General features: G+C 41.6%; 1 pseudogene; it reads right to left on the reverse strand.

Moving 5' to 3' along the window:
* Positions 1-2,566: 2,566 nt before the first annotated feature.
* LOC107721977 (putative nuclease HARBI1) lies at positions 2,567-5,420 on the reverse strand (annotated as a pseudogene).
* Between the last annotated feature and the right edge of the window lie 10,028 nt (positions 5,421-15,448).

The raw sequence follows: 15,448 nt of genomic DNA on the forward strand, positions 1-15,448 counted from the left end.
GCGGGAAACTCAGCAGACCCCCACCGCGTGACTTTTATGGACCTCGGGAAATTCCTCCCCTCTTTCTCTATGCATCCCAGAGGAAACGCGCCCTTTTCGTAACAAGGAAACGCAGAAATTGCATGGACTAAGTTCAACAGACAATCATTTAAAAACTCAACATATTATTTGGGAGTATAATTTTCACTACTGTTTAATCAATGCTTTATAACCTTTTTTTAGTAGATAAGGTTATTAACGTGTATGCCAGATACCCGATATTTGAGCTTGAATGAAAGCTTATTTTATGTGCAAGATTTTGGTGTGAATGAAATGTTGATTTTCGGTATCATACGCATGATTAAGGAACTTTATAGAAGTATTAACAAAATCTGGCAAGGATGTTCCCCACGTGATAAATTGAAGCATCATGTTAATTTATGCACGAAGTGGAACCTTGCAGGGCGTGGCTAAGCACTGCAGCCAATATCTGATTGGAACAATGGCTTCTGGGATGGACCAAATCGGCTCGCTCAAAACCAAATGTCACGAACAGATTTTTTCTCTTTCGCCTTTGTGTTAATCGCGCTCCAACTGGCGCTCACACACTGCACCATCAAGCGATTGGATTATCCAGAACCCCAAACACTCAGTTGAAACTTCGTGACTGCCAGAAATCTTTGACGTCTTACAAACAAAGAAACTCTCAGACGAACTTCCGAAGCTCCTACGTCACAAGGCAGACCTCCATTCACCATGAGGGCTCTCCCAAAAGGACGTCATCCAAACGACAGATCGGCAACCAATCAGAGGCTCCGGGATTCCCTGGGACGAGCCAACAAGGAAAACCCCTCTCAGCTCTCAACTCAAACGCAAGTAAAACAAGGTCTCCTTACTAGCTGGAAAACTGGTGCTGAATTGATCTTAAGCAACCAAAGATAAGCCAAAACTCCGTTACCTCTCATCCTTCGAACTGTATGTGTGTGCGTGTGTGTGTGCATTTTCATTAGTAGTACCATGTAATCTATAGAGTAGTTCAAATAAATTAATGTTTCATTAAATGCACAACACAAGACAATAATTCTTTATAAAGTTAAACTTTGCCCAGATTTTGCTACCTAGCTTGTAGCTTATAAATTATCACTAGTATGTATTAAACTGTGGCCAGGGATAATACAAATATCCAAATTGTTAAGATATACTGATGTTAACGTCTCGCTGGATGAACAGTTGATAAAGTGTAAACTATCAAATTTGGAATCAGTTCAATCAGGTTGATTTTGAATCTTCAGATTCGATTCCCCTCTGAAAAGAGTTAATTGCTCATATTCGGTTATAGTTATAGCGCCACCTACTGGCAACAGGAAGTGACATGTTTAACACTGTGATGCACGATTAGCAACACAGTAAAATATGCCATTGTGTGCTAAACATGCTAGAAATATGCTCAAACATGCTAGCAACACTTACTAAGTGCTAAAGCATGGTATTAATACCATGAAACAGGAAGTTGTTGTAACTCATGCATACAATGCCCAATCTGCCCCAAACTTCACGTTTTATAAAAGTCCTGACTTGAACACATCTAAAGGCCAATATTCATTTATAATTATATCGCCACCTGCTGGCAACAGGAAGTGACTTGTTTCAAACTAACTTAAACATGCTGTTGCCTTGTCCAAATACCCACACTTGCGGTCTTGGCCACTTGAGAGCACGTGCGTACGACAGGAAGTAAGTGTGCAAGACTGTCCCAGGTTTTAAAAAGGCCAAAGCGCAGTGCCCTGAACGCACACTAAATCCACACTATCTTGAATACCGCTCCGGAGCGGTATTCAAGGCTTAGTGTATCCCATCATGCATCATGTTCTGGAAATAAATTGTGAGACTTTTTGCCTCATAAACATAATAATTAGATATTACATATAATTTGGTAGTAAAACAAAGTGCTACACGTTTTATTGGTGCAAAGGTGAGTATATTTATTTTGTACATCATTTGCAACTGCTTTTTATCGCTTAATTAGAAGCACCAGAAATTGCATTGTGTCATCTCTTATAGAGACTACTAAACAGAAATTTAGAAGTTTATTTTAAAATGCAAAGTATTGAAAATAAAAAGTAAAACTCTGTAAACACGTGCGTTTTTACAACACTGTAAGTGTGTCCCATCAGGCAATGAAAAGTTGTACACACACTTGTGTACACACACTTCATCCTCACTTGAACACTTGGGCCAAATACAGGAAATACGTCATATAAGAAGTCAAGTGATCTAGTGCAAAGACCACAAGTGTGGGTATTTGGACAAGGCAAATGTCTGATCTGCTCTAAACTTCACATGTTTGATAAGAGTCCTGGCCTTAACACATTTTAAGGCCAATATTCAGGTATAATCATAGCGCCACCTGCTGGCCACAGGAAATGGCTTGTTTTACACTAACTTAAGCATGTAATGTCTGATCTGCCCCAAACTTCACGTTTGATAAGAGTCCTGGCCTGAACACATCTTAAAGGGGTCATATGATGCGATTTCAGGTTTTCCTTAATATGGTTTCCATGAGTTTTATTTAGTTTTTTATTAACTCTTATGAAAAATGGTGTGCTACAATTCTGTCCCGTGCAGCTCTGCCACTAGGTTGGTCCAAGTGCACTGGCTGGAGGTCATCATCAGGCTGAATCTCCACCACAGGGGTCCTCTCCTTTGTGATGGTGGCAATATTGTGTAATACAGCACATGCGACAATAATGTTGCATGCCCTGTCAGGTGCAACCCTCAGACTCTTCAGACACTGAAATCTTTCCTTTAGTTGCCCAAAGGTCATTTCAATGTGTGCCCTTGTCCTGGCTAGAGCTGCATTGTAACTGGTTTGGGTCAGGGAATGGAGTCATGAAGTAATGCCTGCAGGCATAGCCCCTGTCTCCGACCAGGATCCCGTCATAATCACCTGTAAAATGCAGTTCTTTTAGGCTCAGAATAAGTGTATGTAATAAAGTGAGCCAGACATCTATATTTTCCTTACCACGTTCAAATAATGTGCACAAACGTGACTCTCTAAAAATTCTGGAGTCATGCACGGATCCTGGCCATTTGGCTTCCACATTGGTAATACGGTACATAGAGTCACACACCATCTAAGAGAGTTTATTATTTTACTATACTTGAATACATTCCTTTTTATATTATATATTACTAATCTAAAATGTTCAGAATCCTAATAGTAACTCACCTGCACATTTATACTGTGAATCCCCTTTCGGTTCACAAAATCCCCTTCATTGGGGCCTGGAGGGGCTTTGGTGCCATAGACTGCACACACATTACCATCAATCACATTAGGGAAGCCTGGGGACAATCTAATCATATTTACTGGCATAGTCATGATTGCATGATCTTCATTAACAATTATAATGTACCTGCAATAGTAAAAAAAACTGTTTTACAACCTGGGGTCTTAAGTGGCTCGGAAAAACCACAAAACCCCCCAAAAGCTTTTTGAGTGCCAGGTAAACTCAGTGAAAAGTCGACGAGTCGAGCTTTTAATGTGAGGGTCCAACAAATTAATAAGGTAAATTACACCCTCACGAGAAAAACGATATCTCTCCAAAAGAATACTGTCACGCTGTGCTAAAGGATCCTGCCTATCCTGTAACGCGATTAATTCTGAAAACGAATTTTCCTCACACCTTCCGCTACAGGTTGCTCTCGCAAAAACGGACATGACATGGTTGCGCGCAGACTTCCCGTATCACCTCCACTTATAAAGGCGCAACCTAATCCTGTTTACATGAAATAAGCCTGCTCCCGAGCAGGTTTAAGCTTACGGACCTGTTGCTATGACAGCAAGTCCGGGATGAGCTTCGAAGAACCAACCAATCCAAGATCATGCCAAATCATCAACAATCAAATCCAGCTAACTGAGTTAGCGACGTACGAAGAATGGGCCCCTGGCCTGAGGATATCTACATGCCAACATTCAGTTATAATCATAGCGCCACCAGCGGGCAGCAGGAAGTTTGGCACATATAAATGACTTTGACATATTCCTCCTATATTTACCACTTTAAATGTATATTGCCCACCGTTTGCTGTTTTCCTAAAGCCACCGGGTGGCGATGAGCCCGGGAATCTTTTTGGAGTTCATCACTCTTCAAACCCGGAAAAAGGTGATCGCGACTCCTACACCACCAAACCTCCAAACCATCAAGACTTTCATCGGAGACTGCATCCGGACACTCGTTCCAGGCCAAGGCAATGCAAGTATCGTAAATTTAACTAAACAAAACAGAGGTTTAGTATAAGCTGTAGACCCCGTTCTAAATGTAATCTTACCTATATGTAATCTAACCATGTTTAATATCTATGAATTCGTCTTCTGATGATCTAAACGAGAGTGTATATTATATGTTGGTACATAGCTACATGCTCTAATGCATTAATACTGTATTAAAGTATTTTCTGTGGCCACGGAAATATCCTTTCCTAGAGTTGATATGAATTTACACTGAATGTTCGCTGGACGAACAGATTAGTTGAGGGCAATTTAATTCTGCTACAGTTACTACTGGCAGCTGATATAAATAATTGTAATTAATCATAATTAATTGTAATTATTTATATACATTTCCCTTTTGAGCTAATTTGCTACAACTCATAGAAGAGAGCTCCTCCATATGTTAGAGCCTAGTCAGAGATAATGGCTAAATATGTGTCTAGCTCTGCTCTACGAGATGGAAAATCTTCACATATAATGTCTCTATATACTCCAAATGCTCTATAAATATGGCTAAAGTTTTTGAAAGTCAGGGGTCACTGTCTTTAAGCATAACGGATACATCTCTGCAATCAACAACACGCCCTAAACTTAGTTCTGAGCCCAGTAATATTTTTACAAGGTTGACATCATTACCTGCTATGATTTGGCTTTTCAACTGAAGAGAGATTGCAGCAGTCGGTGGAAAAAAAGAAAAGCCAGTGGACACGGGAACTGCACTTCCCATCGTTCTCCGCGGGAATGTCACAGGAATGTTGTTAACATCCTGTTGCTTGGCCCCAGGTAGTCGCACCGTTGCTGACGCTGTGTTCGAGGAAGCCGGACCAGAGAAGAGGGGATTTTCTGAAAACCTGGATGCTGAGTTGGACTCCGAAGCCTGGATTCTAAAGTTCATGTCAGAGTGAAGACTGAATGCTTGACAATGCTGACAACACTGGTTCATGGCTTTGGATTGTAAAATGGCTCGCATGGGCTGAGCTGGTAGGACCACCTATCCGTTTGGGTGCACCAGTGGTCGAAGTGGAAGCCAGCTCAAGGTTTTTCCTTTTCTGTACATATGACCCCTTTAAGTCCTAGAAACAGTTCAGAGAGTATAATACCTCTTTCCCCTCTTAAAGGGATAGTTCGCCCAAAAATGAAAGATCTGTCATCATTTACTCACCCTCATGTTTTTCTATACCTGTATTACCCTCATGTTTTTCTATACCTGTATTACTTACTTTCTTCTGAGGAACATAAAAGAAGATATTTTAAAATCTTAACTTCAGAAGATGATCAATGTTATTCCAGTCAATAATGAGTTAAATTTTGATCTGTTTATGAAGGTTCTTTGAAGTTCTGTGAAGAACCTTTAATATCCATGAAACATTTCCTTTGTACAGAAATTTCCTTATATAGTGGGAAAGGATTTATAGTAAAAAGGGTAGATTATTAAAATGTTCTTTAAAAAGAACAGTTTTTTAGTTTAAAGATCTTTGGTGAGCAAATAATCCAGTCAGTGACCAGTCACTTTATAATAAACTGCAGCATAATAAAATCAAACTGTTCATGTTTCTGAGCGACACAAACGGTTGATATCAAAGACCTAAGTAGTGCACTAAAGAAAACATGTTGTGACTTTCATCTTCTGTCAAGCACAGTTGGAATTTCATCTTCTGTCAAGCACAGTTGGAAATTTATCATCAGAAGTTGATCTATGATTAGTGTTTCTTCTCCTGAGCTCATGTAGCAGCCCACATGCCACAGCCATATCACCCTGTAGCCTAAGACCAGTTGCCCACTGAAGCTAAGCAGGGTTGAGCCTGGTCAGTACCTGGATGGGAGACCTCCTGGGAAAACTAATTTGCTGCTGGAAGAGGGGTTAGTGAGACCAGCAGGGGGTGCTCACCCTGTGGTCTGTGTGGGTCCAGTGCCCCAGTATAATGATGGGGACACTAGTAATCCCCATCCACTTAATTGGCTCTATCACTCTTTCTCCTCTCCACCTGTAACTGGTGTGTGGTGAGTGCACTGTGGCTGCTGCACACTGGTGGTGGTTGAGGAGAGACACCTGATATGATTGTAAAGCGCTTTGTGTGTACAGCAATACAAAATAAAGTGCTATATAAATCCCCCATTCATTCATTCACGTGTGGGATCTTCTTCACATTAAGACACATTAAATCAATGGATTTTTACACGGATACCGAGGCTAGCTTACAAATGATGCTGCAAGTAAGTGCTGTTTGTTCCCTTTCAGTCATCGTCACGTCAATGACTGTCGAACTGGGGATCTCGCTAGGGAGACCAATCTACTTGGAGTGTAAACTAAACGAGCCAATGCACATTGGCATGCGATGATTGCATCCAGCTGCCGCTGATCGCAGCGTGAGTATAAATAGGCAGCAGGTGCAACGCATACTCAGCTTTTCGCTTCGGAGCAGAGCGGTTTCAATCGTTCTGCTCCTACTAGGGCTGCCCCCTCATAGTTGACGAGAAGAGGCTTAGGCGATCAAAATTGTATTAGTCGTAGAAAAAAACATTCCACATGAAGTGGTTTTGTCACGTAGTCCATGATGGACAGATTATTAACAGCTGGTCTATGTGGTAATTACAGTACATCGGACATCAAATGTGGCTTATCATCTGAAACATGTAAGCAGCAGCAACATTACATGGCCGCTCGCTCTAACATTAACCTAGAAAAATGTGTGCTATTTAAGTGTTTGCGTGGAGTGTGAAAGCTGAATAGTAGCGCTCTCACTGCATTGACAGTTAACTTGGAGGCACCGGTGCAATCATTTGCATTTAACTTAAAATACTCTGTAATTTTTGCTCAGACAGAGTAATATATCTTACGAATTTGTAAAAGGGTTACTTTTATTTGTGTGCCCTCACCATAACAACAACATTTTGTGCTTTTGTAGAACAATGAAAACAAGTGCGCTTTCTGCCATCTAGTATCTAGGTCTCTGTGAACTGTGAGCGCGTCAAAATAAATAAATAAAATAGCCGAAACTCTGTGCTTGTCTCACAGACATGAAATATAAATCTATAGAAAGCAAAATGTCTACTTTTAAATTAACCAATTCACATGTCAACAAATATTTTCAGATTATGTAAGCCGTATGAAACGTGCACGTCCACTGTGGAGATGACGAGCCAGCGTTGTCGACTTTATCACTGCAGCTGAAAATAATAATTTAGTATAATAATACAGAAAACACTGCCTTAACATTATAATAATTCATTGATAAACTAGTTTTCTTTGTGTTTTTTCCCCTGACGCATTCATAATCATTACTTCTGCCGGTGTGCTGTGACAAGTTTTATGTGTGCGCTTGAGCGCTGATAGGATATAGGCAATTAAAAGGCTCATTATTATGAATTATATGGCTTATTAATATAAATGTGTGATTAGACTAGTCGCCCAAAAAAATCTTTAGCAGAGGTCAGCCCTAGCTTTTACCAAGCTTAATTTGTGAACGAGTTCAGCGAGCTCTAAGGGAGTTTCTTCGTGTTGGTGGAATGGTGCTACAGCGGTGGTCGTTTTTCCTGTGTTGAGTGGGTTGCACATATCAGGCTGCACTACCCCCCGTTTCTGTTGCAAGTGGCCATCTCCCCTGAGCTCTTCAGCACGCTAAAATAACCTTTTTCCCTAAAAGAGCATTCATGGGTGGGTGCATCTTTTTAAAGATGACGTTGCGTCTTGGTATTGATGCCGTTCTACCCGTGCATTTCTGGATGCGGTTGTTACCTGGCGCCGGGTGATGGTCACGATCGCTGCCTCACGTGCCTGGGCATTAAGCACGTTGAGGCTGCGTTCATGGATGAGTCATGTTCTCATTGCGGGAATATGTCCATCTCGGATTTGCGGACCAGGTTCCACTTCCTCAAAAGGGGCGGAGTTCCAGTGCCTCTGCCTCGATCTAGTTTTCTTTCTAGCCCTCAAGGTTGGATGATTGGTTTCTCAGGGTGGCCTGCGCTGGTTCTCAGCTCCCCGCCCCAGTGCCATTCTTCCCGGAGGTGCATGAGGAGCTCACCAGGTTGAGGAGCTCATCAGGTCGTGGACGGCAACTTTTACTGCCAGAAACTGGCCTGCTGGCTCCTTTTCCCTCACCACTTTTGACAGTGATGCAGCTAGTGGTATACGGAGACCCCCCCCCGGTGGAGCAGTCGGTAGCAATGCAGTTGTGTCCAAATACCGTCTCCACCTGGCGGGGCAAACTGTGCCTCCTCTCCCGGACATGTAGGTACTCGTCTGGTCTGGCTGGGAGTGCTTATGTGGCCTGTGGAGAAGCTGCCTCTGCTCCACACGCTATGGCGTTATTGCATGTCCACCAGGCTAAAGCACTTAAGGGACCTGCACGAGGGTGGTCACGACCCAAGGTTCTGAAAGAACTCCAAACCATAACTTGCCTCGCACTCCGAGCAATGAAGGTCACCGCGAGTTCTCTGGGTCGTGTGATGTCCATGCTTGTGGTCCAGGAGCACCATCTCTGGCTGTGTCTGGCCAACATGAGGGATGCAGGCAAAGCCCCCGTGTTCCAGACCAGCCTCTTCGGTGACGCAGTCGGGAACTCTGCCCATCAGTTCTCAGTTGCACAGAAGCAGGCCGAGGCGATCAAACACATCCTGCCCCGGCAGTCTGCTCGTCACCGAGGGCAGCCCCCGCTCCAGCGATGCAGCCAAACAGTGCTGTGGAGCCGGTCGCAGGGTAGCCGCCCCGCCCATCCAGGCCTCCACCATACCTGGCGGTAAGCACAAGAGCAAGAGGCCCAGAGATGGAGGGAGCTGCTCTTCGGGAGATGGTGAATGGATAGGACACACAGGTTCAAGGTGTCCAACCCCAAGAGGTAGCGGACACCATCACTTTGGTGCGAGCACCATCTACGAGACATGCTTAAGCCATGAAGTGGAACCTGTTCATTGAGTGGTGTTCTCATCGAGAAGACCCCCTGAGATGCCCGATCAGAGTTGTGCTTTTCTTTCTGCAGCACGGGTTGGAGCGAACGCTGTCTCCCTCCACCCTTAAAGTCTATGTTGCTGCTATTACCGCTAATCATGACCCCATGGAGGGGAAGCAGGCCTGCCAACCTTGGACAATTTTTTGAGTACCACTAGTGTGACGGCACGGGACACAGGGTTTGGTTGGGGGGGGTTTATATAATCTCAAGTTTTTCAACATATAAATTGGTTGTGAAGAAAGCAATACAGCCACATATTTTTCAGAAAATACATATTTACATTTAGGAAGAGACAGCCTTTTGTGTGCATGTGTGAATAATCTGACTTCAGTTGTAGAGATGCCATTTTGCATCATTCATCACCTCTACTTGCAGTGGAACTTGCTTTTGACTGCTTTGTTTCATAGCTTGCTGACTTGGCCTTTCTGAGCAGAGCATCAATAAAGCTTTCCATGTGACAGACAGTGCCCTTTGCAGCCATGCTCACCTTTCTTGTCACCAAGGCACTTATGTCAGTGCTGAGGCTGGCTCTGTACTGGGTCTGGTTTTTTGAAAACCCTCTCAGCATTGCTATGGAAGATAACCAATATGCCAAGCATTACTACTGAAAGGTTGGAGAAGACCTCCTTGCCTCCCCTCTTCAACAGGCCAATGCCTTGAAAATTAAGTAGTGTTAGGATAAAGTTATTCATGTTAAATATTTCCCAAAGGTCTGCACTCAGTCACATACTAGAGCTGTACGATTCTGGATAATTTGAGAATCACGATTTTTTTTGTCTCAAATAGAGATCACGACTCTCTCATGATTCTGAACTAAACAAAATAATGTGTGACAAAATATTATTGCTGCAGTCTATTTAAAAGTGTTTAATTAATTTGAATGAATTATTAAAGGTGACATAACGCACACAGTTTCACCCAATCTCATGTTAATCTTGAGTACCTATAGAGTAGTATTGCATCCTTCATATCTCCAAAACGTCTTTAGTTTTATTATATTTATAAAAGAAATACAGCTTTCCGATTCTCTCCGGAAACAGCCGAGCTCCTGGAGACGCGCCGTGGGCGGAGCTAAAGATTGACGAGCACTTGCACTTTCCCGATTGCCAACAAAACGCAGACATTTGATGCCGTTTCACTTACCGTCTGCAGTTCTGAATCATGACCGGGATCTTTTATAGCTGGGACCGCTCCATCCTTCAGTATCAAACGATGTGCAAATACAGCGTCGAACTGGGCCTTGTTTATAAAACGTTCGTCAACAAACACACTTGTGAAACTCCGTTGCTACCCCGGAAAAACAAACTGCATCCACTGTTTACTTAACTCAATATTTTAACTTTCTACATCCACCCCAACCCGTTTACCTTAAGAAGTTGGAAGTACCGTGTGTACTGTCGTCTTTTAAGGAATCAGATGGCGGGAGTGGAAAGGTACGGAGACCGAGGGGGATTTTGTTTTGCTGTCTATTTGCAGTCTCTTTTTAAAGGGGTCATATGATGCTGCTAAAAAGAACATTATTTTGTGTATTTGGTGTAATGAAATGTGTTTATGCGTCTTACGCATTTGTCAATCATCCCCACTTGCTAGATGGGGAATGAACCAAGCTCTCTGATTGGTCAAACTCCTCTTTCATTGCTGTTGCTTGATTTAAGTACTGTGCGTGTATAAAGGGGTCACGGGTTTTTGCGTAGTTTAGAGTGACAAATCGTACAAGCGTACTTTGAGGTCAAAATACGTACCCGCTACGCAAAATGCGTACAGGTTGGCAGGTCTGGGGAAGGCGGTAGGGAAGCACAACCTGGTCATCAGGTTCTTTAGGGGGGCAAGAAGGTTGAACCCTCCTCGACCTCCCTCTATACCCTCTTGGGACCTGACTCTGGTGCTCAGAGCACTCCAGCAGGGCCCATTTGAGCCTTTGCAGTCGGTAAAGCTAAAGTTTCTCTCAATGAAAACTCTGCTCCTGGATGCATTGGCCTCCATCAAGAGGGTAGGGGACCTGCATACATTTTCGGTCAACAAATCGTGCCTAGAGTTTGGGCCGGCTGACTCTCAGGTAACTCTTGAGACCCCGGCCCGGCTATGTGTCCAAGGTTCCTTCCACTCCCTTCAGGGATGAGGTAGTGAGCCTGCAAGTGCTGCCCCCAGGGCGTGTCCTGCCCACTCAGGTTGCGAGCTCACTCTACTAAGAGTGTTGCATCCTCCTGAGTGCTGGCTCGTGGCGCCTCGTTGACAGATATTTGTAGAGCTGTGGGCTGGGCGACCCCCAACACGTTCACTAGGTTCTATAGCCTTCGTGTTGAGCCGGTATCCTCCTGTGTTCTCACATTAAACGGCTAGAACCACCGAGAGGCCCCGGCTTATTGTCAGCTTGCTATGTCACAAATCGTGATACCAGCTCCAGAGTGTCTGTACTGTAGACCCTGTCGAGCTCCTCCATCACCCTTGGCAGCCAGATGTGGCAGAGCGTCTGGCGCCGGGCCCCAGGCCCTTATTCGATGAATCTGTGAGAATGGGTAGAGGGCTGTGTGCCATATGTAGTGACCTAGGTGGATCTCATATGTGTATTCTTACACGGTATAGCTTAAGCCTGTGTTTCCCTGGCAGACTTCTCTGCCATCCCTGCAAGGGGGTTACAACCACCTCTAAATCTTCCATATGTGCAGAGGCCCTAAGGGGTTAATCAATATGCATAAGTGCCACCTGAAACTTCCTTCGGGAAGGTTGGGGCTTCCGCAACTTTCCTGTTCCAAGTAGAACGGGTATGTTTTCCCAGTGTTTACCAATCTCACTGAGCGGGTGGTGCTAAGACAACAGTGACTGGCCTTCCTGTTGCGAGCCCTGGCCTATAACCAAAAGGTCACAGGAGGCTCATACAGGACACTGGAAGGGGCAGCATCCATGGCACTTTGGTAGGGATTCCCAGTTCGCCTGTCATCGACGTGAAGTTGAAAGTGACCGACTGAAAGGAAACGTCTCGGTTACGTATGTAACCCTCATTGCCTGAAGGAGGGAATGGAGACGTCACGTCCCCTCGCCACAGCTGCTGTACAACCGCTGAGCGGCTGGGTCACCGGCTCAGCTCCGAAGCGAAAAGCTGAGTATGCATTGCACCTGCTGCCTATTTATACTCGCACTGTGATCAGCGGCAGCTGGATGAAATCATTGCATACCAATGTGCAATGGCTTGTTTAGTTTACACTCAAAGTAGATTGGTCTCTCTAGCGAGATCCCCAGTTTGTCAGTCATCGATGTGACGTCGAAAGTGACCGACTGAACGGGAACGAGGGTTACATTCGTAACCGAGACGTTACTTATTGCTCAGGGGTGTCAAACTCATTTTAGGTTAACCATACAGAGTCTAGTGTTAAATTTAAATTTTGTCAGCTATTATTAAATTCAGTCTTAGTCTTTAGTCAAATGTCCTTTTTAGTTATCATATTTAGTCAACCTATTCCTTTTTCTTTTTTGTTGTTGTTTAGTCAAGTTTTAGTTGACTGTAAGTCTGGGAATTTTAGTGTAGTTTTAGTCAATGAAGATTTATATATTGTAAAACTTAATGGTTGATCTGATAATCCCAATTATTTTGCTCAAAATTATAATTGTGATTATTGCACTTTCACCTGTAAGCACAAATCAAGAGAATTTCAACTCGTATGCATATATATATATATATATATATATACCTTGCTACGTGTACTGCGTTGGGCTAACCGAGACTTGTCATTTGCACTTACATATTGTTGCTCTTTTGATCATTTTGATTGCTTCTGTTGTCCTCATTTGTAAGTCGCTTTGGATAAAAGCGTCTGCTAAATGACTAAATGTAAAATGTAAATGTAAAATATGCAGGATTTGTTTCACTTATTTACTCATCCAGTTTCCTGATTTATATTACTATATGAAATAATACGTGGGACATTCCACCGAATGGGTAACATTTCTGTCCCCAGGACATTAAAAGTATAAAAATGCATGAAAATGAACTCTAAAATACATTTTATTATTAAGCAAAGTGTCTTCACATTTAGCTAACTGCAAAATTTAGAATGTATAATTAAAATCATTAATAAAAACTACCTAGAACACTAAAGAAATAGTAGTTGTTGCATGTCCCCACTCCCTGCCTCTATAATTTACCATGAAATATTATGATTAAAATCCTTCAGAATTTTTTTTTTTTTTTTGCATTGATGTGTGACTTTATATCCAATCAATGATTTCCTTTTTTTTCAAAAGAAAAAAAATCCATAACATTTTTAGTAAAATACACATTTTAGTCGTGTCCCCCGGGGTTTACACTCAGTCCTGTTACCCTAACACATTCCCCCCTCTGATCAACTTGGAACATTCCAAAAGATATTTTTTCAACAGGAAGTTGCATTATCCAGATCTTCTGAAGGCAATGGGGAGACCAAAGGTAAGTCCTCTCATTTTCTTGGACATGACACATTCCTTCAGAAATCTTTCTCTCACACACAGGCAATGTACACACATGCACACACACACAAACGCACACAGAGTGTCTGGATATTCATTCTTGTTACTAGGTGTTCATTCCTGTTACGCATTGTTCATTCCTGTTATTAAATTGTTTTGTTCTAAAAAATGAGGTTAAATGACTGCTTTTTTCATCTGTGGTATGTTCATCATTTATCCAATAGTTTACTTAATTACATGACTTAAAAATTATAATATTGTAGTTTGGGTCTCCTGTATAATAAAAAAATGGCTTTGCATTTTTTTTTTAAATTACACCTTGTGTGCTTGTTTAGTGAATTTTTAGTGACAAAGAAATGGTTGGTAACATGTTTTAATAATTTATATTTAAGATAAACACTATTGTGAGTGGAAGACAAAGGAATTAGTTGACTTTTTTTTTAACATGCTTTTTAAAAGACACTTGATTTTTGGTAACAGGACTGAGAAAAATGCATCCATCCCCTAATTTAAAACCTTGTAAAAAAAATTAAAAAGATGCCTGAGATTGACCAATGTACATTTCGAACAGTGAAATATGTGTGTTGTTAGATTAGAGTGTTAGAGTGTTGAAAAAAGATAAAAAATTAAGTTTAATTTTTAAAAGTTACAAAAGCAAATGTTACCCATTCGGTGGAATGTCCCACACTCACTTCCCCCAGAAACTAAAACAGTGAAATTCCTAATGTTAAGTCCAATAATCCCACATTGTTAAGGTTTTAATTTAAAATCAAACAAAAAATGCTACTGTGGCACAGAGGTTTTATGTGTGCATTTGAGATGCACTTCAGATGCAAAAACCTACTAACATATAAGTCCTACTAACATTTTTTTCTTTTAAATTATCTTTTTTTTTTTTTTTTTACTGGCTCTTATGTTTAGGTTCAGTAATTTCACTTTAATGGCAATGAAAAAGTTATTAGTCAGTTATTGAAATGCCTTAGTTTGCAAGTCCTTGTGTGCTTTTTTGGTAAGTCCACCTCTTTGGACAAGACATAATAAACAGTTGTAGAATCACTAAATTAAATAAAAATAATTATTTAAATTAAATTTTTTTGGGTGACTTACCCCTTTAATGCATTCTTCTTGAATTTAACAAACAGCATGCCATGTCAAACCATACACAGTGAAATACTTGTTAAGACCATGCCATGTGATTTTATTATGGGGCTGCAAACTGCCTTATTCAAACGGTAATTATTTATAATTTAAGTGTCAAGTTAAATGCCAGATACAGTTTATTGTGTAACCAAAGTACCTATAATAACCAGGAAAAAAGTAATGCATAATTCTGACTTTTAATAATAAACCTGAAATACACCAGGGCTCTTATTTTGAAATTTCTATGCTTTACTTCTTCCAACTGTAAAAAGATGGAGAAAAAATATGCACTCTTACAACAATCCACGACATATTGCAATATAGACACAATATAGTAAACCCTGTCATAATTAATCAACAGTAGATCATAAGTAATTGTTTGAAATAAATGTGAAGCTCTCATGTTTATTTAAATAAATCATAGCCTTTTGAAGATCAGTAATCACATTAAGCCATAGCCATTCCTGTTTTTCCGTCCCAAAATGTAAGACCTCTTAAAATATGCTCCTAAAATACATTTTACATTTTGCAAACATCAATTTGTATTCACAAATATACACCCACCCACTGGAAAAAGAAGCTAGCCAGTTGAGATCAGACTCATGTGTGAGTCATCAGCTTCAGATGTGCACTGACGTCACCTCAGCTGAACAAACCGAAAGCGAAAGAC

Source organism: Sinocyclocheilus rhinocerous, unplaced genomic scaffold (assembly GCF_001515625.1).
Source record: "Sinocyclocheilus rhinocerous isolate Xijiao unplaced genomic scaffold, SAMN03320098_v1.1 scaffold2892, whole genome shotgun sequence".
NCBI classification, from domain to species: Eukaryota; Metazoa; Chordata; class Actinopteri; order Cypriniformes; family Cyprinidae; genus Sinocyclocheilus; species Sinocyclocheilus rhinocerous.